The 21,762-nt window shown below is 42.6% G+C and overlaps 1 long non-coding RNA gene across 1 annotated transcript; it reads left to right on the top strand.

Moving 5' to 3' along the window:
• The first annotated feature begins 1,391 nt into the window (after positions 1-1,391).
• Positions 1,392-19,170, top strand: LOC132814959 (uncharacterized). The gene is made up of 2 exons (XR_009644606.1): positions 1,392-1,475; positions 18,858-19,170. It is a non-coding gene; the product is annotated as an uncharacterized LOC132814959 (long non-coding RNA).
• The last annotated feature ends 2,592 nt before the right edge of the window (positions 19,171-21,762 follow it).

Genomic DNA, 21,762 nt, shown 5'->3' with positions numbered 1-21,762 from the left:
ACTAGGTGACATCATCAATGAGAGTATCTGCTGAAGTGCTGGTAGTATCTCCCGCCTCTCTATTTATAGATCTTGGTTTATTAAAGTGGGTGATGTCATTTCCGGTTATTTTAACAAGAGAATGTAGACAGAATCTAAATTGATGCGTTTATTGATGGACTTCTGGTTAGAATATCATTCCTCTAAAAAGGTCCTTGCTTGTCTTAGTATGTGTGTGTGCTTTGTCCCATTCAAAGTGGTGCCCTTCTTTGTCTGTATGTATGGAACATAGTGATAGTGCGTCATGTCTTTTGGTGGCTAGTTGGTGTTCATGTATCCTCGTAACACCACAACAGGACAGTTTCAATGGTGGAAAAAAGATAGTATATATACTGTTTAATCAATGTGTGTGCAGATAAGTCGCATTTTTCATATGTGCACAACATATTGTAAATTAACAACAGAGACACAGTTAACGAAAAATGATGCATTAAAACATGATTTGATCATCTCAACGTTCCCTCCTTTTCTGGGATTCCCAACTCTAATCTCCCATTCTTACCAGGATGTTTGCTCCAAAGTCTTGATTCTGGTGTCCCAACTTATTTCAGTTAATCCCCTTTCTACCGGACTTCAATATGTTGGCCTGCTGAGTTCTTTCCAAAGCCAGTGTCTGTCATATTATTGGAGATATATATTCTGGCATCATACTCAGCATTTGAAATATGACTCTGTTGTACATGCACTTTACAAAGGACCACAGCACACAGGCATTGCCAAAACATTGGGGGATGTTCATCTACTTATTTCAAGAATGTAGTTTTCTCACTTTCCACATCTCCATATCTATATCCTCTCTCTCGTTCTCCCTTTGTATCTAGTTAAGAAACCCACCAATTATTCTTCGTGTCCCATCTCCCAAAACTCCTTCTTTCAGTTTATATCTAACGCTCTCTTCAAGATGTGACATGATTATAATTAAGCAATGTTACTACAAATACATGCGGTCGTAGCTGGCCAGCGTTAATTGGAAGGAAAGCAGAGCAGGATTGACCATGGAGCAGCAATGGGAGGAGGCTCTGGGGATAATTCGGAAGATAATATCAGAAATGCAACCCCAAGAACTTGAAACATACTCATGGGAGAACAAGGCAGCCATGAGTGATAAGGCATCAAACCAAAAGAGAAAACATACAATGTGGTGAATATAATTGGGAATCCAGAGAATTCATTGGCCCTGAAACTACATAACTCTGGCATCACTGACACTACAGAGCTCTTATTCATGGTTAGGGAAAGGAACAGAGGAAAAACATTCACTTTAAACACAGAAGATGGTATTTCTCAAGGAAAAAGATTCAGGTGATTTAAACATTTGAATTAAGATCAGTTAAATGCTTTTGCAGAATGTATCAGATTGGAAGCATGACCCGAGGAGATAGACCCTCAGCAGAATTAGAGTTTGAAAATGGAAGTATTGCCACAACAGAAACCAGGTAAGGTCACTGAGTGCAGGGCTGATGGGTGAATAGGTCTCAATGAGAATTGTGGAACAGGCAGCAGAATTACATTGCAGGTATTGCAGCTGGAAACTGCGTATTCATGTAGTGCTGTAGACCACAGCAGCTGGAGAAGCAGACATGCATTCAGCCACAACCTGTAACTTTATTCCAGGATAACACCTCAGTCTGTCATTACCATCAACACCATCTATGACTCAGTGACGAGTGTGGGTGAACATGTCAGAGTCAGAATCACATGAACCTTAACCTGATGCTAACACATTAAAGCTACCAGACTTGACCAACAGATCTGAACGAAGCCCTGCAGTCCTGCCACATTCAGTTATAAATGGTGATGGACGATTAAACAAATGACTGGAGGAGAGGGCTCCACAAACATCCCCATCCTAAATAATGGAACAGACCTGCACATCAGTGTAAAAGAGAAGGATGTTTTATCTGCACAATCTTCTGCCAGAAGTGTTGAATCGATGATACACCTTACCATCGTCACGATGCCCTCAAAATCACAGATGCCAGTCTTCAACTAATTTGATTCGTGGCACGTGAGATGAAGAAACAACTGAACAGAGCAGATACGACACAGACAATGGGTCCTGACTCCATTTCTGCAATAGACTGAAGACTTGTGCTGCACAACAAGCCGTGTCCCTGGGGAAGCTTTTTCATTACAGCTCCAACTTTGACATCTCCCTGGCAATGTGGAAAATTACTCAGCTAAGTCCCATCCCCTAAGACGGGAATAATTACAATCTGACCAATTACCACCTCCTCAGTCCCATCAAGACAGTCAAATTAGTGGGAGTTATTTTTGGCAGAGGTGTCAAGCAGCACAGAAATAACGTGCTCAGTGTGGTTTCCGACAGGTCCCCATGTGGAGATGGTGCTGTTGTGGAAATGTCACTGGATTATTAAGCCAGACCAGGCTAATGATCTGGCAGCGGGAGGAAGTTAAAGACAATTAATAAAATATTGAGATCTAAAATCTGGGGTCAGTAACAGTGACCTTGAAGCCAATATGGATTGTAAACAGAATTTCCTTCTCCAATGTACTTTTAGGAAGTAAATCTCCCATGATTTCCTGGTTTGGCCTAAAAGTGACTCCAAAGACCCTGACATGTGATAAACATTTCAATGGTCTCTGAAACGGCCAAGCAAGGCACTCACTTGTATCAAACTACTCAGAGGTCTGAAAGGATGAAACCGGACAGAACATCCGGCCTCAGCAGCAATGTGGGAAAAGGGAATGGGAACACAGTCCTGTCGACCCTGCAGAAACCTCCTTACTAACACCTGAGAGCTTGTGACAGCATTTTACAGAGCTTTTCCACAGACTGCACAGAAACATCGGGAATGGAAAACACATTTGGCCTCCCCATTCTAAGTTCATGGAAAAAAAATCTCCTCAATATACTTACCCCACACGATATACATATCTGTTAATGTGAGTAACCTTGGGAAGCTATAAAATAGGCGGTGCAGTAGTATGTTTGGTTCATCGAGTTGCTAACCAATTCAATATAATTTCCATACCATACTCCTGCTCTCCCACCATCCCTTTACTGTCTCTAAATCCGTATTTATATTCAGTGACTCGGTTTCCAGGTGCGAACGAATTCCCCAGGTTCCCCAGTCAGTGAGTGCAGATATTTATTATCATCTCAATGCAGAGTGACTGCTTGTACCTAATACTGTGGCCCCTTGTTTTAGAAGTCCCAGCCAGGGGAATTATCATCGCTGCTTCCAATCTGTCTCACTTTGTCAGAGTTTTGTAAATTTCACTGAGATCTCCACTTATTTTCCTAAACCCCATGGAATACTGGCCCAGTCACCCCAAACTCTGCTCTCACAACAAGCCTGTCATCCCAGAGATCAGTCTGGTCATCCGTCACTGCTCTCCCTCAATGTCAGGTTTTCCTTTATTAGGTAAGGAGACCAAAACTGCACACAATCCTGCACAATGTTCGAGATGATATCTTACCAAGGCCCTGTACAGCTGCACTGAGACACCCTTTCTCCTGGACTCGCATCCCCCCGAAATGAAGGTCAACACACCATTTATCTTCCTCACTGCTATCTCTGTTTCTGCAATATTGCTTTCAGCGACATATGTACAAGGATATACAGATCCTTTTCCGTATTATAGCTCCCCACTTGGTGGGTCTGTGTACACTGGTCAGCGTGTCAATGCCATGCCCAGTATTGACTTCTGGTTACAGAACTCACTGCGCTGCAGGGACCTCAGAGGTTGATGCAGAAGGAAACAACAAAAAGGAGCATATGGCCCTTTGTAAATCAATGTGTTTCAACCAATCCTTTTCAAATTGTAGGATTCCAGTTTATCATTTCCACCAAAGGGCACACCGTCACCTCTATCCACATTGTTCTCCATCTGTCAATATTTCCCCATTCACTCCATTTGTCTTAGTCTTCTTGGTGCTTTTTTACATCCTCCGCACCCACTCACAATCCCACATCCATTAGTGCTGTCAGCAGGCTGGGATGTATTGCATCTGATTCCAGCAACCAAATATTTAAAGGACATTGTGAACAGCTGGGCCCCAAACACCGATCTCTGTGATACCTCAGCAACCGCCCTCTGTTAATTTCTATTTCTGTATTTCGTCAATCTGGGTGTCACTGGCTGGACCAGCATTTATTGCCTGTTCCTAGTTGTTCTTAAGAAGGTGGTGGTGAGCTGCCTTGTTGAACACTGCAGTCCACCTGTTGTGGTTGACCTCCAATTCCATTAGGGAGAGAATCCCAGGATTCTGACCCAGCGACTGTGAAGGAGCGGTGATATATTTCCAAGTCAGGATGGTGAATGGCTTGGAGGGGAACCTAAAGATGATGGTATTTCCATACATCTGTAGCCCTTGTCCTTCTAGATAGAAGTGGTCGTGAGTTGGGAAGATGGTTTCTGAAGATCTTTGGTGAATCATTTCATTGCAGCATGTGGATAGTAAAACACTGCTGCTGCTGCGCGTTGATGGTGGAGCATTGTGAATGAAGGGACAGTCAAACTGGCTGCTTTGTCCTGGATGGTATAAAGCTTCTGGAGTGTTGTTGGGTCTGCACTCATCCAGGCAAACTGGGAGTCTTCTGTCACACTTCTGACCTATATTGTATTGACATGCATTGTAGATGATGGACAGAATTTTGGAAGTCAGGATGTGAGTTACTCGCCGCAGCATTCCTAGCTTCAGACTTGCTCTTATAGTTACAGTGTTCATGTGGGGAGACCAGTGAGTTTCTGAGCAATGATTACCCACCAGGACTTTGATACTGGGGGATTCAGTGATAGTAACACCATTGAATGCCAAGGGGCAGGTTAGATTGTATTTTATTGGTGATGGTCATGGTCTGGCATTTGTGTGGGCTGAACATTACTTGCCACTTGTCAGCCTGGATACTGTCCAGATCTTGTCGTGTTTGAACATGGACTGCTTCAGTATCTGAGGAGCCACAAATGTTGCAGAACATTGTACAATCATTGGCGAACATCCCCACTTCTGACCTTAACATGAAGGGAAGGTCATTGATGAAGCAGCCCTGAAGAAGTTTCTGTTCACTGCTCGAGGGACTCCGACAGACATGGAGCTGAGTTGACTGACCTTCATCAACCATGACCATCTTCTTACGTGTCAGGTGTGATTCTAAGCAGCGGGGTGTTTGCCTCTGATACCCATTGAATCCAGTGTTGCTAAGGCCCCTTGATGCCACACTTGGTCGAAGGCAGCCTTGATTTAAAGGGCTGTCACTCTCACCCCACCTCTGTAATTCAGCTCTTTTGTCCATGTTTGAATCAAGGTAATGAGATCCGGAGCTGAGTGGTCCTGGGGGAGCCCAACCTGGTCATCATTGAGCAGGGTATTGCTGAGCAGGTTGCTGCTTAAAAGCACTGAGACCTTCCACCACTTTACTGATGATCGAGAGTAGGCTGATGGAGTTGTAATTGGCCAGATTGGATTTGTTCTGCTTTTTATATACAGGAGATACTTGGGGTAATTTTCCACATAATCAGGAAAAGCCATTGTTGTAACTGTATTGAAAGAGTTTGTTTAGGGGAGTGGCAAGTTATGGAGCACAAGTTTCCAGTACTATTGCCAGAATGCTGTCAGAGTATGGACCCTTTGAGTATTCAGTATCTCCAACTCGAATTGGTTGATGACTTGTAACTGAATCGCTGAGGACCACTGGAGGAGGCTGAAATGAATCATCCACTCAACATTTCTGACTGAAGGTTGTTACGAATGCATCAGCCTTATCTTATACACTGAAGTGCTGGGCTCTTCCATCATGGAGGAAGGGGTTATTTGTGAAACCTCTTCCTCCAGTGAATTGTTTAATGGTCTCCAACGTTTCTCGACTAGATGTGGAAGGACTGCAGAGCTTGGATCTGATCCTTTGCTTATGGGATCACTTAGCTCTGTTTATCACTTACTGCTTATGCTGTTTGGTGCACACAAGTAGTCCTGTTTGGTGGCTTCACCAGGCTGACACTTCATTGTCAGGTTTGCCTGGTGCTGCTCCTGCCATCCTGCACATCCATTGAACCAATGTTGATCCTCTGGATTGATGGTAATTGTTGCGAGGGGGGTATGCCAGGTCATGAGGTTGTGTGGCTGTACAATTCTGCTCCTATAGATGAACCACAGCACCTTATGGACACCCAGACTTGAACTGTTAGATCTGTTCGAAGTCTGCCCTATTTCGCACTGTGATAGTACCACCCAAAATGGTGAATGTTATTCTCAATGTGCAGGTGTGACTTTGTCTACACAATGACTATGCGGTGGTCACTCTTAACGATACTGTCATGGACAGATACTTCTGCAATTGGCAGTTTAGTAAGGCTGTGGACAAGTGTATATTTTCCTCTTGTTGGTTCCTTCACTGCCTGCCGCAGAACCACTCTAGCAGTTATATCCTTTAGGACCCAGCCTTCTCGATCAATAATGCTGTAGCTGAGATACTGTTGGTGGTGAACATTGAGATACCCCACCCAGAATGCTACCCTCAGTGCTTCCTCCAAGTGTTGGTCAGCATGGAGGAGTACTGATACATCAGTTGAGAGACGCTGGTACTTGGTAATCAGCAGGAGGTTTCCTTTCCCAAATGCAAACTAATGCCATGGGATACGAAGTCACTGTTGAGGACTCCAAGAGCAATTCCCTTCTAACTGCATCCCACTGTGCCGCCACCTCTGCTGTGTCCATCCTGCTGATGAGACAGAACATATCCGGGGAAGGTGATGGGGTGTCTAGGTCATAGTCATACTCACAGAATCATACCTTACAGACAATGTCAGGCTGTTGCTTGATGAGTCTGTTTATTTCTATTCACTGTTTAGTGCCAGCTGTCCCATTCTCGAAACATGTCCATATATTAGCCCCAATCCACTCAGATTTGATATTGCAAATTGGGCTTGGAGCTTTACCAACATTTTCCTAAAAATCAAAATGTTTTACATCCATTACTGCTCTTTCATTTGTCAGCCAGTCTGCTTCTCAAACATAATTCCCATTTCATAAATCTATGTTAGTGTTGTCTATGACTATTACATTCAGCCACAATAATTTCTGCTAAACCATTTACTTACAATGTTCTATGTTTCACGTACTCTATCATTTTCCCACACCAGACTTGGTTTTCCTTATATTATTAGAAAGTTCTGTGTAGACAGAACTGAAGTAGTGCTTCATAGTTCTGCCATTTCCCTGTTCCCCATTCTCCATTGTCTGTTTCCAAACTGTAAGGAAACTACACTTGTTTTCTCATATTTCTCACATTGACATAATTTAACAAGCTATTACAGTTCACACTTATGACCCTTATGAATATAACTCTTCAGAAACCCATCAATTCCTGCCTTAAAATGCTCCAATAATTGACCTTCCACATGGTACACTCACGGGAGCAAAGACTCTGTGCCGACAGAAGTGCAGCACGATCTATATTAGTCCCACTTTCTACAGCAGTCCCATAGCCTGGAATGTTATGACACTTCCAAGTGCTTGTCCAAGTACTTTTTAACGATTGTGAGGTTACTCGTGATAATTCCCCTCTCAGGAAGTAATCCCAGAAGCCCACACATCGACGTGAGAAAATGTTTAAATCATCCCTGAACCTCAAACTTTTCACTTTAAAAGTGTGCTCCTTTGTTCTTGACCCTCTGACTAACAGGAACAGCTGCTGTCTATCCACCCTGTCCGTGTCGCTTATCATCTTATCCTTCTGAATCACTGACTCCTCAGCTTTCTCTGCTGCAAAGTAAACAACCCGAGCTTATCCAGCCTCTCTCCATAGCTGATATGCTCTACCCCAGGGAACATCCTGGTGAATCACCTCTGCACTCCCTCCAGTACAATCACATCCTTCCTGGAATGTGGCTCCCAGAGCTACATATAGTATTCCATTTTGGCCGAACCAAAGCCCTGTATAGGTCTTATATCTCCACCCTGATTAGGAAACACAATACTCAAGGTCCAATTCTTAACTTGTCCATTAACCTGCCCAGCAGAAAGTGAGGACTGCAGATGCTGGAGATCAGTGCTTAAAAAATGTGTTGCTGGAAAAGCGCAGCAGGTCAGGTAGCATCAAAGGAGCAGGAGAATCGTTGTTTCGAGCATAAGCCCTTCTTCACGAATATTTCCGAAACGTCAATTCTCCTGCTCCTTTGATGCTGCCTGGCCTGTTGCGCTTTTCCAGCAACACATTTTTAAGCATTAACCTGTCCAGTCACATTCAGGGATGTGTGGAGAAGCACAATCTGAGCTTCCCAGTGTGCTGCCATTCATTGAGTCCTCCACTGCCTGGTTCCTTCTCCCAATGTTCATCACCTCATATTTATCAAGGTTACATTGTATCTGTTATTGATCTGCCCATCTGACCATTTCATCTGCATCTTCCTGTAACTTAAGGCCTTCCTGCTCACTGCAAACCAACCGGTCAATCTTTATGTCAAATGTACACTTACTTATCACACCTCCCTGCCTCTCCACCTTGCCCCCTCCACATTCACATTTGTTTTTGTTATGAATAACACAAACAATAAGGGACACATCACTAATCCCTGTGGTACACCAGGGGACACTGGTCTCCAGTCACACAAACAGCCTTCTCTCTCTACCCTCTGCCTCCTGCCACTAAGACAATTTTCGTTGTAACTTGTCAAGTTATCATTTTTATTGTGAGATTTTACGTTATTTTTCAGTTTCCCAGCTGGAAATTTGTCAAAGGCTTCCCTACAAAGCTAAACAACCGACCTCCTCAAGCTAATTCAATCAAATCAATTAGATGCCACTTCCTTCTGATAAAGTCATGATGATTATCCCTGATCAGACCTTTCGACTCTTATTGGAGTTCAATTTTCTCCTTCCCTATTTTCTCCAGTAGTTTCCTTAACAGTGACCTAATACCCGCTCGTCTATTGTTCCCTGGTCTATCTCTCCCACCCGAACTGTGAAGTGGAATCGTGTTAGCAGTTCTCCAGTTCTCTGGCACCTCCTCTATGGTCAGATCCTAATTAAAATATTCAGACAGGGTCTTTCCTCCATTCATCCCAACAGCCGCCTGTGATACAACTCATTCAGACATGGAGTTAGGTCCAAATTTATACAGAACAAAGCCTCAAATACTTTCTCGTATTTTACATCAATCTGTTCAAGAGTTTCCCCATCCATCTCCTATAATTCTGTACTTGTCTTCTCCGTCTCTAAAGTAAAATAGATGTGAAGGTCTCATGTAACAGTCCATCAATGTTCTCCACCTTGACACACAGATTGCCCCTTTGGTTTCTAATGGACACTAACTGTTTGCTGATTATTCTGCTCTACTTGTCCGTGTAGAATCTCGTGGGATTCTGCCAGATCTCGCCTACTTGTACTTCTCCATGTCCCTGTTATTCAGTCCCCTCAGTGTTTCTAAGTTTCACTGCAACCACCTCTCATGTTTCAAAACTCGAGATCACAGAGTGAGTTTCCACATCAGAAAATCGTGCCGTTTTAGGGATGAATCTGAATAATACCTTTTGCAGTTCCTCTGTAGTCAATATCTTATTTCTTAGATTGGGATTCCGAACAATACAAAATACTCTCATGAACACTCGATACAACTGGTGCATGACGTCTTCTATATTCCAATTACAATCACCTGAATGTAAAACTAATTTTTTTCTTTGCTATTTTCATATGTTCTTCCTAATACCTCTCGCTTTAACCTTTCTTATGAGCTTACTGTGTGAGTTTTTAAAAATAAATCTCATGAATATTCAACTCTACGTTATCCAATGGTTCTTCATTGCCTATGTCCACAAGAATCATCTTCAAACCATTCCAAAAAAAATGTTTGCCACTTCTGGTTTTCCTTTCATCGGTATATTCTCACCCTCCCAAGTTATGTTATTACCTTCTACATGTGTAGTCGCGTGTTCTTTGTAATCGAGTCCAACAGACACCCGACTGCGGACGACAAGATAACTGCTCTGTAGTTCACCCCTCTCCATCTTCATCCTTTCTTAAATGGTTGGATAATATTTGTAACCTTTGCCTTATACAGATTGGCTAAATGACTTTCGAGAATGTGTCGGAAGATAAAGTAAAAATCCACGATGCAATCAACATGTCTATTGCTGCTTCCTCATAAATCCTTGTGTGAAGTACATCTGGTCTGTCAGATTTTTAAATATTCAATCCAGCTTTCTTTTCAAAGATGACCTCAACATTGATAAGAATAATCTTACACTTTACTTACACAAGTCCCATGGTCACTTGGTATTTCTGGAAGAATTTCTGGACATTCTTCCAATGAAGATAGACGCAAATAAACTGTTTCTTTTCCCTGCGATTTCTCTGTTCTCTGCAATAAACTATCCTGAACGCACACCAACTGTTCCACATTTGACCTTGTTTTTATTTTTTTCATACATTGATAGATGCTTTTTAGCAGTTTTTATGTTTTTCTTTCGTTTGCATGCTTTTTCTCTTTTCGATTTTCTTCTCAGTTTCTTGGTCATCCTTTGCTGAGTCCTACATTTCTCTGAATCCACTGGATTACTACAACTTGGTATTTTTCTAAGCTGCCTCCTTTCATCAAATAGGTAAGTGAAGGTGGGGTTGAAAGTGTTAATCGGAGAGGAGGGTGGACCAGATTGATAGCAAGGAAGGTGGACGCATAGGAATGTACAAAAGGGCGATGCTGACTTGGAGGGTTGGAGTGGGATAGGGTGGGATTAGGGGAAATGGGGAAATCCACTATGATCCCCTGTGTTTCGGGGGTCCCAAGGCAGAAGAGGAGGCGTTCTTCCTGCAGGCTTCTGGTGGCTCGGATTTGGCGATGGAGCAGGTCCAGGCCCCTCATGTCCTTGGCAGAGTGGGAAGGGGAGTTAAAGTGCTCAGCCACAAGGTGATGGAATTGTTCAATGAGGCTGTCCCAGAGATGTTCTCTGAAATGTTCCACAAGTTGACCTTCTACCTCGCCAATGTAGAGAAGGACACATTGGGTTCAATGGATGCAGTAGATGAGGCGGTCTGTCTACCTTCATCACCTATCACTTTCAACCCTACCTTCATCTACCTACCGCAATCCCTGCTAACCTCCCCTGTCTCACCCCCTTCTCATTTATCCCTCAGCTCCCTTGACCCATAAGCTTCATTCCTGATGAAGGCCTTATGCCCGAAACATCGATTTATCGGCTCTTAGTATGCTGCCTGACTGTGCTTTTCCATCACCACACTCTTCGCCTCTGATCTCCATCATCTGTAGTCCCCACTTTCTCCTCACACCTTGATGGCTTGCATGACTCAGATTTATAACAGTTACTTCAAATAAAACAAAAACTATCGTGTACTCAAACAGTATAAAAGAAAACCAGTACATTGTGGTCACTGTTCCCAAAATGTCCTTTCCATCAAATTTTTCAATGAGCTCTTCTGATCACTCAACACCAATTCCTAAACAACCTGATATCGAGCTCAGTGCTTAACATAATGCTCATGTAAACCATCTCACACGTGGTCTTGAAATCCATTTTTCCCAGCATTAGCATTCAATTGGGTTAACATTATCACTGCAGTAGCCACAAATGTGTTTATCTCATTTCCTGTTTTATAACATGTCCAGCATTTGTCTTGCAGCTTTCACTTTGATATATAACTCCCATCAATGTTTGCTCCTCCTTGCTGTTTTTATTAATCTCCACCTTACTAGATTCTGTGGAATCTGAGCGATGTGAGCTCTGGGGAGATTGATGGTGGAGATCATCTCGCTACATCATTTATGATGTTCTCAAACTTTAATTTCTCCAGATCTCCCGTTATGCTGATGGAGTAGAGAAGGACAATGATCTTCCAACAATGCTCTGTATTCCCCCAGAGAGCTGAGACAGCTCTAACCTGGGTGGGAACTTTACAACAGGCTGGTAAAGTGTTGCTGCTGTACAGGATCTTAGTGAGATCACATCTAGAGTAGTGTGTACAGATTTAATCTCTTCAATTAAGAAATGATGTTGTTACATTGGAAGCAGCTCAGAGATGGTTCCCTCCAATGATTCCTGCAATGAAGGTGCGTGCTTATAATGAAATGATGATCAGGTTGACCAAGTAGCCATTGGAGTTTACAAAAATTAAAGATGATCTTATTTGGACATAGATGACAGAAGGAGTGAACGAGTGAAGTGAATTACACAGATAGTGGAGGAATCCATTCCGTTCTCCAGCCTGTTACACAGAAACAACAGGGGGATATTCAGGCCTTCGACCCTGTTACGCCAAAACAGGACGTGGCTATTCAGCCCCTGGAGCCTGATATACAGTTACAGGAGGAGGCCAATCAGCCCCTCGAGCCTATAACAGTTGGCCATGCTGCACCAGTATCCAGTTAAACAGCAACAGGTGCAGTCCATTCAGTCTCCTCAAGTCTGTAACATAGGAACTGGAAGAGGCCACACAGTGACTGGAGATTGTTACACTGGGATACCAGGAGGCCATTCAGACCCACCGAGTCTATTGCAATGGAATTGGATAAGGATAAAAACTATCTGAGACTTCTTTCATGAGAAAGGAAGAGGCAATTTAGACACGTGTCTCTTGTATGGGAACAAGAGTAGACCATTCACTCCCTCGGTCCCATCTCCGGGATACATGAGGAGACAGTTCAATATTTCCACCTGTTATAGAGAATATGAGAAGACCCATCAGCCCCTCAAAATGTTACACAGCAACAGTAAGATTCTATTATCGCCCAATCCTCTAAATCATCAACAGGATGATGTCAGTCTGGCCTTGGAGATGGCAACATGGGAACACGAGAAAGACGTCAGCCCATCGATCTTGTACACCAGCAGGATGATGAGTCCATTCAGCCACACGTGGCTCTTACACAGCATTTGGACCAGATCTCTTAAAAACGTGTGCCTTTTAAACAGGAATTCAAAGAAAACGTAAAGCTTTTCGAAAGGGAAGAACTTATAATAATGGTATATATTAGATACTAAAGTGTAACAATAAACTATTGTAATTTAAGGCAAATTCTTCGAGTCCATTGTTCAGGACATTTCCAAATGTAAACCACAATTCCTCAGAGTTAACATGGTTGTATGAAGGCTAAACGTTGTTTGAATTGTTTGCTTGAGTTATTTGAAGATGTCACTTACAAGATGGATCGTGGGAATCCTGGAGATGGAGCATATCTGGTCTTCCTGAATGCTTCGGATATGTTGCTTCTCCAAAGAGTAAGTGGTAAGATCATACAACATGGGTTTAGGAGTAATTTATTAGCTTGGATGGAGGATTGGTGAACCAACAAAATGGAGTCAGATGGAATAAATGTACAACTTTCTTTTGGCAAATGCAATTTGTGGGGTGACATTGATTTCAGGACTCATGCCTCAACCATTTGCGATTGATGGAATGACTGTACTCTATAGATGGGAACGAAAATACTATGCCACATTTTCAGATGACACTAACATCAATGGGAAATTACTTCAGAATGGTGGTGCAAGAGATTTTAAATCTATATGGATAGGTTGGGTGAATGGGCCAACATTTAGCAAGGAAAATTAAAGTGAAGAAATATGGGGCTTTTAGGGTGTATGTTTGCTCACTGATCTGTGGGTTTGATATCGAGACATTTCGTGACCTGGTGAGGTAACATCATCAGTGGCGACCTGGTGAGGTAACATAATCAGTGTTTGGAGTGCCACCACAAAGAAAAACCACCATTTCGACTGGGACAACGCATCTATCCTGGGACAGGCTGAGCAAAGATATGCCAGAGAATTCCTAGAGGCCTGACACTCCAACCACAACGCCATAAACAAACACATAGATCGAGATGCCATCTATCAACTCCTCAGTAAACGAACCGGAAATGACATCACCACAAACCCCAGGAACCCCATCCAGGAGAAAGATATAAATAGAAAGCAGGAGACAACAGCTTCACTTCACTTGGAGGTCGCCACTGATGATGTTACCTAGCCAGGTAATGAAACGTCTGGATATCAAACCTACAACTCAGCGAGCAAACCAACATCCTAAATCTCAACCTGAGCTACAAACCTTCACAAACCTTGCAAAAGCCATGAGCGCAACACACTACAACTTGCCCGTAGATGGGAAAGGAATGCCATCCGAGAGAGTGCCCCCCGCGAACAACTGTACTTCCTGCATGAATGTTTAAGAAAACAACTACTGCCAAAATGTCTGCAATATAAACGCCGATAAAAACACCTCAAGCCAAAAGTTTAACAGAACAAAACGGCCGCAGAATTCTCCGAGAATTAATCAATGACGCCCACCACAGACTCTGAAAATACAAACGGGAAATTGCGCGCCAAAAGCCTTTATTCAGAAAAGCAACAAACCAAGTATGGTCAGACGTGATAGAACAAGCCATCAACACCAAACACCGACAAAGACAGATAAAGAAAAATCCGGACGTGAAGAAAAAAATGGACAAGCTCACAAAAAAAAACACAAAACCGATAACACAGGGGCATGGATAAAGAACTTATCAGACCGGACCCTATCAGACACAGAAAAAGCGGTACTAGTCAAAGGATTAAATTTCAATTACCGAGACGCTGACAAGAAGGATTTACTAGCGGCATTAGAAACCACATTGAAGGACAACCATCTCATGGAAGAAACACAACAAACGATCAGACAGACAGTTGCACCTATTATCAGCCGAAAGAGGGAAGGAAACAAACTGACCACACAAGAAAAGAAAGCCCTAGAAAACCTCAAAAAAGACAAAGACTTCATTGTATTACCTGAAGACAAAGGTCGCTCACAGTCATCCTGAACAGAAGGGAAGATATCGAAAAATCTAATGCACTACTCGCAGGTACCAACACCTACCAACAGGTGGCGCTTTACCCGACCACACAACTAGGAAACAAAATTACTTATCTCCTAAGAAAATTACACGATTCCGGACAATTAAACAAGACAGAATCCCTGAAAATGAAACCCGATGGGACCAGCACCCCACAATTCTACGGACTACCAAGAATCCATAAACCAGGAGCCCCCCTCAGACCCATAGTCGCACTACCCAGAACACCAATTTACAGACGAGCCAAAGAACTACACGCAAGACTAAAATACCTAGTAGAAGAGTCACAACACTCCATCCATTCCACCCAGGAAGTCCTAAAAATCATCAAAAACGCCAACATAGAGGAAGACGAAGCAATGATCTCATTCGACATAACAGCACTGTTAACCTCCATTAACATCGACCTGGCAACGGAAACACTTACCACACTTTTAGAAGAGACCATCACACACACAACAAACACCATCAATCACATTACCAACGAAAACATCATGAAGCTAATGGACCTGTGCCTCACCACCCACTTCACCTTCAAAAACATAGTGTACAAGCAAACCAACGACACACCCATGGGATCCCCACTTTATCAGGATTCATAGTAGAAGCGGTAATGCAAGGACGAGAACAAACAGCCCTACCAATCATCAAACCAAATATCTGGGTTCGCTACGTAGATGACACTTTTGGCATCACAAAATGAAACAAGTTAGAAGAGACATTTAACATCATCAACAACACTCTCACAGGCATAAAGGTCACCAAGGAGGAAGAAACCGACAACAAACTCGCATTTCTGGACGTCACAGTCGAAAGCAAGGACAATGGAGAACTACAAACCTGCATATAGAGAAAACCGACAAACACTGACCAAATACTTAACTACACCAGCAACCATCCCAACACACACAAACGAAGCTGTATCAGGACACTATTCCAATGAGCACCACACACTGTAGCTCAGACAAGATACGCAAAACAGCGGAGAACCACCTATACGACGTATTCAAGACGAACAGATACTCAAGAAATACAGTGCGCAGATTCCTCAAGGACAAACCACGACAAGCAGACCAAACACAGCCAGAAACCCGAAACACCTTACCATACATCAAAGAAGTTTCAGAAACGACAGCCAGACTACTGACTGGAATCCTAGTAGCACACAAACCCACTAACATTCTCAAACAAAAACTAACAAACCTAAAAGACCCAGTACAACCCATGGACAAAACCAATGACATCTACAAAATTCCATGCAAGGACTGCCACAAACACTACGTAGGACAAACAGGAAGAAAGTTAACCACCAGGATACACGAACACCAGCTAGCCACAAAAAGACACGACCCTCTCTCCCTCGTAGCCCTACACACGGATGAAAAAATCCACCATTTTGTCTGGGACAACACGTCTATTCTGGGACAGGCTAAGCAAAGGCATGCCAGAGAATTCCTAGAGGCCTGGCACTCCAACCACAATGACATAAACAAACTCAAAGATCTAGATGCCATCATTAAACTCCTCAGAAAACGAACCGGAAATGACATCACCACAAACCCCAGAAACCACATCCAGGAGAAAGATATAAGTAGAAAGCAGGAGACAACAGCTTCGCTTCACTTGGAGGTCGCCACTGATGATGTTACCTAGCCAGGTAACGAAACGTCTCGATATCAAAACTACAGCCCCAGGAGCAAACATACACCCCAAATCTCAACCTGAGATACAAACCTTCATAAACCTTGAGAAAAAAAACTGTGCTATTCAAGTTGGCCAGTATTAATGGAGAGACAAATTATTATCTAAATGGCGAGAAAGTTCAAAGTGCTTAGGTGCAGAGGGATCTGGATGTCTGCTTGCATATCACAGAAAACCTGCATACAGGTACTGCAAGTAATGAGAAATGCAAACATAATTTCAGTGTTTACTTATAAAAGGGTATAGTAGGGAGTGTTGGTGTAGCTATGCAAGGCATTTGTGAGGCTGCAACTGGAGTAGAGTTTGGGTGTCTTGCAGAATGAGGTATTTCCATTGGAGACAATACAGAAGAGCTTCATTAGATTGATTCCATACTTGAAGTGTTTGTCTTATGAAGGGAAATTGAGCAGTTTAGGCCTACACGCTCGAGTTTATAAGAATGAAAGGAAATCTCATTGAGTTCTGTAAAATTCGAAAAGTAATTGAAAGTGTAGGTGTGGGGTGGATTTTTTTTTCATGTGGCGCAATCTACAACAAGAGACTAGAGTGTTAGGATGGAGAGATGGCATGAAAAGGGAATAGAGGCCGAGTTGACATCAGCCTCATCGAGCGGTTGGATTCCTCACAGATGCTCATTGTTCTTATTCAACTCTTCAACTGTGTTGCATAGGAATGAGGGAGGATTGGGTATCATGCAGGAAGCAGGCACTCAGGATAAATCAGTTAGAGAGAACGTAACCAGTCGCGCCACACAGTGACCAGCGCTGGGTTCTCAACTATTTACATTCTATATTAATGATCAGGAAGATGGAACAGATATACAGATGGTGAGTTTGGTGATGTCGCTGTGATAAGCAAGAGATTAAATTATCAAGAGAGGGCGGAGAGTATGCAAATAGATTCAGAGAGGTAAAGACAATAGATAATAGTTTGTCAGGTGGAATCTAACATGAAATAACCTGTCATTTCATTTACAGAAATAATGGAAGGCAGTATGTTACTGAAATGGAGAGGGATTACAGGACTTAGTAATATTGTGTACTGGGAGGTTCACTCAAACCTGTTCAGAAATGGGAGGTTTTGCTCCATTCCTGTTTGTCAGCTACCAGACACTCCAAGTGACTCCATTGCTCTCCGTACACATGGAATACTTTGATGTGGTTGATTGATGGCGGGGATGGTGTTTTGAAACGTGCATCAAGGGGACGTCCTTTATCCAAGATATATTCATTTCTTTCCACCTGGGGACCCGATGACGATGGGAAATGGCTGACTGCTTCTGAATGAAGAGGCCATGACTGTTACCAGGACAGTGGGTATTCACCAACATGATATACTGTGCATGTGTTACATTAATAGAGAGAGAAATCCTCTCCCCATTGACATGGGTACTCTGCAGATGCACTGTACACCATCGGAAATCCCACTATACTGGATATACCCGGAAGCTCCCTGCTGTGGGAGAAACAATGTATTTACCTCATCCACCATATATATCCTCCATCCCCAAATGGTGACGTTGATGTTGAGATATTGGGAAATGATGGATGTGTCACCTTGTCCAGCCTGGAATGTTCTGGATCATAGAAGATGTATGAGAAACAGTAACCCTAACAGCCACTGCCAGCACCATCCTCCCCCTGGTGTGAAACTGCAGGTCGTGTTGAAGGAGGTGGAGGTGGTACCATTCTATGACCAGCTCCTTGTTCAATCAGTGTCCCCTCACACTCTGCTCCTGGGTTAAGTGAAGCTTGGGAAGCTGGTCCTGGAAAACCCGATGTGGATCCAGCAGATCCCTTTCCCCACACACACTCACTGCGTGGTTTCAGAGTTCCCCTCTCTGTAGCCTCTGCTCCATTCGTTGTTCATGTAACAGACTCAGATGCTGCATCCAGAGTTGGGTCACCAAATCCTCAGGTCTCCCTGCATGTTTGAGGCAGCTCACAGCACATCCTCCAGCAAACCATCCGCAGTCCCTCCACTTAATTTTTAATTACAGGATTCATCACAAATCCCTTGGCTACAAGTGTTGTGGACCAGGCCAGATCTCCCCAAAATATTTTAAGAAGGCCGCTTAGACCCAAACCTTTCCTTATTTTGAATATAGAAGGGAGGTGTGCGTTCCAGATATGTTGTGACTGGTCAAACCACTCAACATTAAGCAAAATATAATCTATTCAAATGCTTTGGTTAAAATAAAATCAAAGAAAAGAATATTTTGGGACACCTTTTCTGTTGGAACACTTACACAAACAATAGATGCCGTACCTTCTTGGTTAACACTGCTTTGCTTTGTATATTCAAATGCAGATCCTTACAGCAATCCCAGAGGTTACAACATCAACAGAGATCTCAGAGGGAAAAGCAGCTGGGGATCATTTATTGAAACTTCCAACCATTCTGGGATCTCCAACAGCTTCTGAATGCTGCAGCCTAAAACAAAACGAGAAACCCTCGTCTGGGAGAGCTGGCCACTGCCCTTTCATTGTTCCCACCGTTTTAATGAAACCTAAAATCTCAGTTATTTACTTAAACTGTTTTCAGACAGCAGTTCTGCACCTCTGCCTTTAAAACCTCTCTTCAAAAAAAAACACAAGAGAAAATAAACGTTTTACAATGATAATATCTTCACAACTCATTCTTTAATAAAATAAGCCATCAATACACAAATGTGGATTCATTTTAGACCTCCTAATCTTCATCTATTAGTCGACGGAAATGTATATATATATATTACATTGACTCTGAGCATACAAATGTTCACAAATATTTCGATTTCAGTCATTTTACTCCTGCCACAGAATGCCTTTTCTTTGTTCATCCAAGTCTCCACAAGGTGTCAAAATTTAGGATTTCTCACCCTGTCACCTGTGTAGTTTCAAATTGACTGGTAGCAATAATAAGCTCAATCGAAACAGACTGGTATTTTTCTCCCTAAACTTCTCCAAAAACTTTAAGGGGTCACGATCAGTGAAAAAGATTTGTCTCATGTATGTTATTGGCAATGTAAATCTGAAATGTTGTAACGCCAACACCAAGCCAAAGGCCTCCTTCCCCATTGTGGAATAAATCTGTTGATGTTTCCACTGGACTCTCCAACCACACGTTACATAATGGAGCACTTCGCATCTTTTCAATAGTTCTTCGGAATGACATAACTCCTCATGTCTCAGCATAAAAGACTTACATGTTTCCGTCCCTCTTAATGCTCTAACCTCTTTACCTGCTACTACTGGCCTATGCCAGTAAACCTTACTTTCACAGGTATATGTTTTAAGAAGATCTCACACATTCTTCAATCTCTCACAGAAACCAAACTTTGATTTCTGAACTCAATCAGCATCATCAATCATTTCAGCTTCTCACCTTGCCATTTTAACTCTCAGCTCTTCCACACGAGTTCTCACGACTGTAGGAAGTGAATTGTTGAACTTCTCCAAAATAAGAATCTCTCTAAGAATGTCATAGGGTTGATCTGTTTTTAATACCTTTACCCACCTTTCAAAATTACTTTGTTTGATCCTTTCAAACTCAATGCGCGTTTAACCAGAGACCCTTTTTGAGATTCCTGTAATGCTGTCTGTCAGCTTCTGGCCCAAGCTCATATGCACTTTCAGTTGGCATACTGGCCACTCCATACTGGCCAGATACCTCATCCAATAGGGATGCAAATACCTATCAGCTTTGTTTGGATCAACTAAATCCACATGGCCACTGGTGTCTGCATTTGCTTAGCCACTTCTCAAACGAAATTCAAAAGGCTTCACCATCCTTCTCATCAAATTTAGAGAATGCCTGGATGCATTTAAACAGATCACCATTAGGCCATTATTTGCAATAGGGTTGCTCAACCTCACTATCCTCCTCATCCAGCCGACCGTCTATCTTCATCTCCGCCCTCTATGTACACTTTCCTCTCTAATTGCTAATTTTTCAAGTTGAAACTCTCTGCTTTTCTTCTGTCCTTTTCTCTCTTCCTTCTTCATTTCCCTTTCTTTTATTTCTACTTTTCACCATAATTCAAACTGTTTCAATTCCTTCTCATGTTCAAGGTGCCTCATTTGAAATTGAATCCCAGCCATTTCCAAAGGGTCTGATGGCATTTCCACCAAATGTAATTGCCGAGCTATCGCTGTAATTATCTCACATTTTCTCACAGACAATCGCAACCCCAACTCCAGCTTGTCTGTCAATTCCTACAGTTTTGCCTTCATTACCTTTTGTAAAACCCCCAACTTCACTTTTCCACACCCAGAGAACTCTTGGTGACTGAATCTTTATACAAAAAATACCAACCGAATTCAACATCGGGAAAGAAGACACTAGCAGCTACCATACGCGACCTTTGAACCCAATAGTCTCCTGGTGCATACTCTCCAGTGTCTGCATGAGCTTATTCTGGATGCTTTGGTTTCCTCCCACAATCCAAAGATGTGCATGTCAGGTGTATTGGCCATGATAAATTGTTCATAGTTTTCAGGAATGCGTGGGTTAGGTGCCTTAGTCGGGGTAGATATGTAACAATAGGGTAAAGGAATGGGTCTGGGTAGTTACTCCTCGTAGGGTCGGTGTGGACATGTTGGGTCGAATGGCCTGTTTGCATACTGTATGGATTGTAATTCTAAACCCAATTTGGTATTATCGACTCAGAACCAGACAAGAGACCCCAGTTTGCTATAGACCAACCAGACCGCCTCAAACTATTTTAAGAAGGTAGCTTGGATGCCAATCTTTCCTTATTTTAATGGTAAATGTGAAGTGGGAGTTCCAGATGTGATGCTACTAGTCAAACCACTCACCATTAAGTAAAACGCAATATATTTTAACACTCTAATGAAAATCCAGACAAAATGAAGAGGAATTTAGAATAACTTAAATATTGGAAATCTTCACCGAATAATGGATGCAGTACCTTCTACAAATGAACTGGTCCAATATACTAACATCACCTAAACACACCTCTTGGTAAAAAGGAACATTCAGACATGTGTTCTTGCATACGGTTCTCCAATCCAGGAGGAAGCAGCATCAAGTGAGGTTCCAGACAGAATAGCAGCTGGGGATAATTTACTAAAACTTACAACCTTCTGGCACCCCAAGCACCTGGTGATTGTTGTAGCTACAATAAAAAGAAACCTAGAAAGCCTGGTCTGTGCCAGCTGGCCATTGTTACTACAATTTATTTTTAAAAACCCTAAAAGCCCGGTAATTTATT

This window comes from Hemiscyllium ocellatum, unplaced genomic scaffold (genome assembly GCF_020745735.1).
Source record: "Hemiscyllium ocellatum isolate sHemOce1 unplaced genomic scaffold, sHemOce1.pat.X.cur. scaffold_98_pat_ctg1, whole genome shotgun sequence".
NCBI lineage: Eukaryota > Metazoa > Chordata > Chondrichthyes > Orectolobiformes > Hemiscylliidae > Hemiscyllium > Hemiscyllium ocellatum.
Note: the sequence above shows the minus strand (reverse complement) of the source record. Positions and strands in the feature narration are given on the sequence as shown.